Source organism: Sphaerodactylus townsendi, linkage group LG03 (assembly GCF_021028975.2).
Source record: "Sphaerodactylus townsendi isolate TG3544 linkage group LG03, MPM_Stown_v2.3, whole genome shotgun sequence".
Taxonomy (NCBI): domain Eukaryota; kingdom Metazoa; phylum Chordata; class Lepidosauria; order Squamata; family Sphaerodactylidae; genus Sphaerodactylus; species Sphaerodactylus townsendi.
The window spans coordinates 98118097-98124879 of NC_059427.1; positions in this window are offsets into that span (position 1 = coordinate 98118097).

The window sequence follows — 6783 nt, forward strand, 5'->3', positions numbered from 1 at the left end:
ATTAAAATAAATGTCCCCAAGCATAGTCTGTCTGGCTCTCTCACTGCCGTCTCCGATTGCAAAACTCCCGGCTCCACCACTGTAGATTCAGCCGGAATTCGGGCGAAACCAGGGAGTGGGGGGGTGTCGTCTGCCACCGACCTCAACCCCCTGCCCTGTTGGAATGTCCCGGTTCTCCTCCGCCTCTTTCTCCAGATCGTGAGGGGAATCCCTCGGCGTTTGTTTACAGAGCTGCTGGACTCATCCCCCGGGTGCAAATCCAGGTCTCCAGTTCGTATTATGGGGTGGGGGGAAGGACCTCTGCCACTGGTCCTAACCCCGTTTCCACTGGAGCACCCCGGACTGATTGGATCCGCTGGGGTGGGGGAAATGGGGTTCCTGCCACCAACCCCAATCCCGCTCTCACCAAGGTCTTCCGAGCTGCTCTGTTGCCGTCTCTGCTCCCACATATCTCCTTTCCTATTCTCCAAGCAATCATGCAAAAAAAAAAAAATGAGACGCCTACAAAAATATGTGTTCAGTTTGACTGTTTTATCTGTGGAACATGTGATGCATTTGGGGAGTGTTATCTAAACATTTGTGTGCCAGCAGAAACATTTACTATGATGTTCTCACCAGATTAAAGGGCCAAAAAACAGTTGCTGTGAGTAAATAAATGGACAATGTCACAGTAGGGCTACAAGATGTTTTCCTGCAAGATACTCATAACCTGAAAATATCCCAAGTGCTGACGAGCTTTGTTCTGAAAATACTTATTTCCAGTAACTTTTTAGCAATATTACATTTGAGGATGAGACACTTTGGAGGGACAGACCTTAGGCTAGAGAGATGCTTCCAGTTCAGCAGAGTGGCAGGATATTTGCAGAGCTTTAGCAAAATGTATGTTCTAGCAGATAAAAAAATCAAGTTTCCTGCCACACAAAAGAGTTCTCATTTTAAAACAATATAATGATTACAAAATTGGCATGCATAGAATATTGAAATACCAGAGACAGATTTCATTGTAAATGGCACAACAGCTCCAGTAGGGTTGCCAGCATGAGACTGGCAACTAGCAAGGAATTAGGAGGAGAAGCTTTCATGGTCTCACCATAGAGAATCGACTTAATGCTAGAGAACTGGCAGAAATGTGAGGCAGGCTTACTGGGGATGGGAGATCCCCCACCTCAAGTGGGAACATGGCAACCCAAGCTCCAGACATGTGGCCTTACTGTGGGTGGTAATTGTCTCCTATTTTGCAGACACCAGGACCATCTCTCTTTTCCCCCTGAAAGAACCCTTTTCTTTATTCTGTATGGAGATACATTAGATTGGACTTTGAATTAAGGCCGTGTGTTAATCCCTCTTCCCACTAACACATGGGTTAAAAGCAATGGTGGGATTCAAATAATTTAACAACTGATTGTTTACAAGCACCATTTTAACAACCGTTTCTGCCGAAGTGGTGCGAACCTGCTGAATCCCACCACTGGTTGAAAGGACATTATGGGCAAGGAGTATCAACAGGAATGATTGAAAGACACTTACATAATGAGTTTTGGCTTGGAGGGAAGGCAGTGCAAAAATTGTGGGCCCAAGGAATTGGGGGTGAAATGCTATAATTTGCCCAACATTTCAAGTAGCAGTGTACCTTTCAGTTTGCACAATAGTGGCCATTTCCGTACGGAGGCGGAAGCGGCTGGGTCGGCGCATTTCGAGCAGACCCGACGACGCTGGGACTGTCCGCATGGACGGTCCCAGAAAGAGCCGGGACGACGGCGCCGCGGAGCGCCGTTGCCCGGCCGACCCGGCATGTCCCCGGACCTCTGGCACGTCACCAAGGCCTGAGGACACGCCCCCCGGCCCTGCGCGCCTGCTCCAGTGTCGCAGGGCAGGGGGGCGTGTCCCCAGGCCTCGGCGATGCGCCGGAGGCCTGGGGACAAGGTAAGTGCCGGGAGGGAGTGGGGGGAGGAGGCGTCTTGAAGCCGCTGCCATTCGCTCGGCTTCCGAGCGCACTGGGAAAACGCCAGCTTCGCAGCGATCGGGCGGCCCGAGGGCGGCGCGGCTGCGATGCAGCTGCGCCCCCTGTGCGAATGGCGGCCTGGAGACAGCGTTTTTGCCATCTCCAGGCCACCATTAAATGCCCGTGCGGAAACGGCCCTAGAGAAAATGGAGGAAAGGTCACTTTAGGCACTCAGTGGCTTGGGAGTGGCTTGGGAGCCACTTGGGCTCTTTGATATGCCACATGTAGCTCTTTTGAGTTTTCTTCTGAGGAGAGAATAAGAAGTTAGAGAAGGGAAGCCCTTCCCTGAAGTTCACATATGCAAGGATGGTTAAGTTTCAACAACAATAGGGAGAGGCAATTCTCCTTGTGCAGAGGTAGCCTGGTTATTCAAAATGTTATAGTTCTAGATATAATATATGTGTGTGTGTTTGGTGGGATGGCACTGAAGGTGCACAGTAGTCATGTGACTCTCTTGGTTGGTGGTCATTGTGAATATGATTCTACTTGAGCATCACTACTTTAGAAGAAGCGTTTTACCCAAAAAATAATTACAAAAACTGGGTTTAAGTAAGGTCCTTATTTTTGGACTCCCAGCTATCCATCTTTTGCAATAGGATGATGCAAGATTAAGAATGGATTACACAGAGAAGTCAAGAGCAAGAGGTACAACACAACATTCTTCCATCATCATATTTCCGTGTTGCTTCCCCCCTCCCCTTCGCACCAAGTCTCTACATCTCAGCCTTTTCTGGCACCATTTCCCTTTCTCTCAGCATTTGGAATAACCTCACAGAACAAAAAGACACATCTATCTAACCAGTAGTAGCCACATGAGCTATTTTTGGTGTCATATGTAGAAGATTTAATAAGAAAGCTTTTAGGAAAGAATGAGTGTCCTTTTAGACTAGAGAGAACACAGCATGTAATGTCCCTTTTCATGCCATTTAATTAAGCCAGTGGCCTTTCTAATATTAGGAAGGATTCTATCCCAACAGATGGTCAACATTAATGATTTGAGCTTGTACATTCTGAGGCCAAGGCCCAGTCATTTGTCACCATGGGGCAAGATATATTCTCTTGTGGAAGCACAAGGTTAAGACACTAGGTCAAAACACATCTAGAGATTCGTCTTCTTTCGCAAAACATAGGCCTTTAAATGAATCCAGTTTTTCTTCATGACTGCTCTGTACTTTTCAGAACTTTTCTGAAAAATTCTCAGGCATTCATGTACTTCTAGCTTCACAGTTTCTGTGCACATGGCCATCTTGCTGAAAAGTGAAGCCTAAGAAAAATTGAGGCCCACACAGTGGCTTTTTCTGCACAGACCATTGAACACATTCTGCGAACATTTTAAAACATTTTAAAAAGAACCATTTTGGCTTTCTTTGTCCGCATAGCATGGAACATTGAAACATTGCTATTCAAAACAGTTATTTCCCCTGCTGCTCTGTCCCGCCTGCCATTTTCTGTCGCTTGAGATCCTCTGTGCTGTCTGCCATTTCCAGGGCTTCCCACATAGGTTTCCTCTGCTTGCAGCACTGTTGCCCACCATGTCAATGTATAAAGTACATGAATAAAGTGGTGTTTTCAAAGCTACAGAGATTGGATATGAGAATGGCTGCTGATTCATTGAAAAAGAAAAAAGAAAAATGACACATGCATGGAGCTGGAAGGCAAATTCATGTACTTTACACATTGAAATGGTGGCGGCTGTGATGCAGGCAGAGGAACCCTCCATGGGAAACACAGCAAATGGTAATAATATGCTATGCTAGTTTATAATTGAGACAGACTATCTCCTGAAGGTATTTACTTGATACATTCTGATCAGTAGATAGCTGTGGTACTGTAGCTCCTTCTTCTGTGTTAATAGATTTCAAGAGATCCTTGGCAATTCCAGAGATGTTCTTTCTAACAAGTCCTTTAACTTCTCTCATTTATCAGCCATCATTAAAAGTAACAATCTCAATTTCCTGCCATTTCAGCTTTTGAATGAAATCTGCCTCTTTTAAAAAGCCTCTAATAATATACCACTTGCTGTTTCACTTCACCATTAGCTTAAATGGAGTACCCCATCTACAGTGTATCTTGTTGATCGGTTAATTTACAGGCTGTGCATTTTAGTTCTTTCCTTTTTTATAACACTGAAAATGGCAAGTTAGTATTGAATTGATCTTCTTTGTCTTCAGTTAGTATACTAGATTGATCTAGAACAGGGGTAGGGAACCTTTAACACTCAAAGAGCCATTTGGACCCGTTTTCCATGGGAAAAGAAAACACTTGGAGCCGCAAATAATTTTTGACATTTAAAATAAAGATAACACTGTATATATTGGGGTTTTTTTACCTTTTACTCTGCTCATTCTGAGAAGTGCATGGATGCATCCGCCCTGCTGCCTGCGGGGCGGGCAAGGATGGGGCCAGTGGCTCGGCCTTGCCGGCCGCTGGGAAAGCGCCCGCCCCGCTCCAATGGGGCAGGCGAGAGGGGAAGCCCGCGGGCAAGGATGGGGCCAGTGGCTCGGCTCGTGGAGCCGCAGTGCAAGGGCAGAAGAGCCGCATGCAGCTCTCGAGCCGCAGGTTCCCTACCCCTGGTCTAGAACAACTAGAAAAGAATGGACCTCTTTGATTTTCAGTTAGTTCATTTGATTGATCTCAAACAGCTTTCAACAGTTGGTCTTTAACATATAGACTCTGAAATCCTACTAATGTATCTAGTGTATAACTTGACTGGTTTGCAAATCTAATCTAACTCACTGGCCTTGTTCAATAAATATATTTTCTATGAAGTCAGATCTCAAAATAAATGAGGAAGTCTCTCCCCCCAAAAGTAAAATTATTTTCTGTGAACCTTCTTGAATTTGTTATTTTCTCTAAGGGCCTCTATGCACGCTTTCTTACAACCCTTGTATTTTGTCTAATTTACTAGAGTGTTGCATTAAAGTTTGTTTAATATCCTCTAGATCTAGTAACTATTTTTCAGCTGATATGATCTTACATCTAGTTCCTTCTTAGTTTTATCAAGTTTAGCTAAAACCTTTTGTTTAAATACCAAAAACTGTTGCTGTAAAAATTGTTTACTGCGGCCCAGAACTGTCTTATCAACAGTCCAATCCCCAGCTACAGGTGGACAGGATGGTGATGCAGGGAAGTAGAAAAACTAATCCCCCCCCCCCGGTCACCGGAGACCCCTCTATAGGGCTTAATACACTTTTGCCACCTGAAGGAGTAGTGTAAGTCCAAGCCCTGGGCCACAGTGTAACTGCTTGCAAAGCCAGGGTGGAGCCAACTAAGATCAGCTCCACCCCCAGGCATGCCTCTGGCATGCCCCCACTGCGTCAATGGGGCTGGTGGTGCAGGATGTGGCATCCAGTGCTGCAACTGGGCATCCCAAGGACTGCAATTCCGCCCTTTGGCATGTTTTCCCCTCTACTGGGATAAATGCCCTGGGGAGGGCAAATCCACCATTGCAGGCCCACATCACCTCCACAAGTTGATTCTCCCCCCCCCCCTCTGATTGGACTGTTAGTTCTTCATCCAATTTCTTTTCATTGACATCTGAATTGTTTTATGTAGCTACAAAATTGTTCCTACACACATTCAGATATGATGTGGTACAATTGATTGTGAACTTTTTGAAAAAAAAATCACATTTATTGTGCTGGTGAGATTTTAATTGTTGCTTCTAATTGCTATATCCTGCAGTTTAATGTTTCTCCTGCATCTATAGTTGGCATCTTCAGAGGTATGTCAATGTAAGATGTCTTTCTCTCTGTGCATAGTGTGAAATGACTGTGTGATGCGATATATGTTTTGTCCACATCACAGCTGGGGAGTGGGGGCGAGGCACATTTAGATGTGTCTTGGTGGAGTTCATTTGCAGTTACATTTGCACTTGTATTTGCACTTGAGTTTGTAATTGCATTTGCCTGGGTGGAGTCCATTTGCATTGTAATTGCATTTGAATGTCTCTAGTTTTTTGTTTTACTTGAGATTCTTTAAATATACAGTTCTTGTAATATTATGATAGTACTTTTCTTAAGAAGCTTGTAAAAGACTAACAGTAAAGGCCATTTTATGAACAAAGAAAGGGCTCTAGGCAGCTGTTGGTGGGTTAAGTGCATCCGCTGAAGGGAGCAAGCCCTTCCATCTTTCTTCCCTCCTTGGTCAAGGTTTGATATTTCGCTTCTTCCCCCTCTCTGCCTGCCCCCTCTCTGCCTGCCCCCCCTCTCTCTCACACACACACACTCACACCAATCCGGGGTGTGTGTGTGTGTGTGCTCCCAACAGTGAATTCTTCTCCTTCCCTTTCATTCTTTTATTGCTCTATGTTCCATCCTTGTTCTTCCCCCCATGTGTGCAGGATCTACACTCGATTTGCCTCAAGCTCATATCTTGATCAAATGGGAGGAGAAAAGAAAAGGCGGGAGGGAATGAAAAAAAGTCTGCCATGGAGAAAAAGGTAGTGGGAAGGAATAATAAAGAAGCCACCTTTCAGTTAGCAGGCACTGGGGTTGCATTGCAGTGATTGGCTGGGAATGTGGGAGTGAACTGCCAGAGCTGTCCCACACCTTGACAGCTGGAGCTGTCATGTGCTTCACCTCAAAGTCACATGCACTGGAGCCATCGCATGCCTCACCAGCGCATGGTGATTGGCTAGAAGTTCATTGTCACCACCCAGCCAGGCTCTTACTCAATTGTATAAAGAGATTTTGTATCTTTTACAAGGTTGATTAAGACCATTCACATATACTGAAGCAATTTTCATATTTAATTAGGCATTCATGTTAATTAGACAAGAA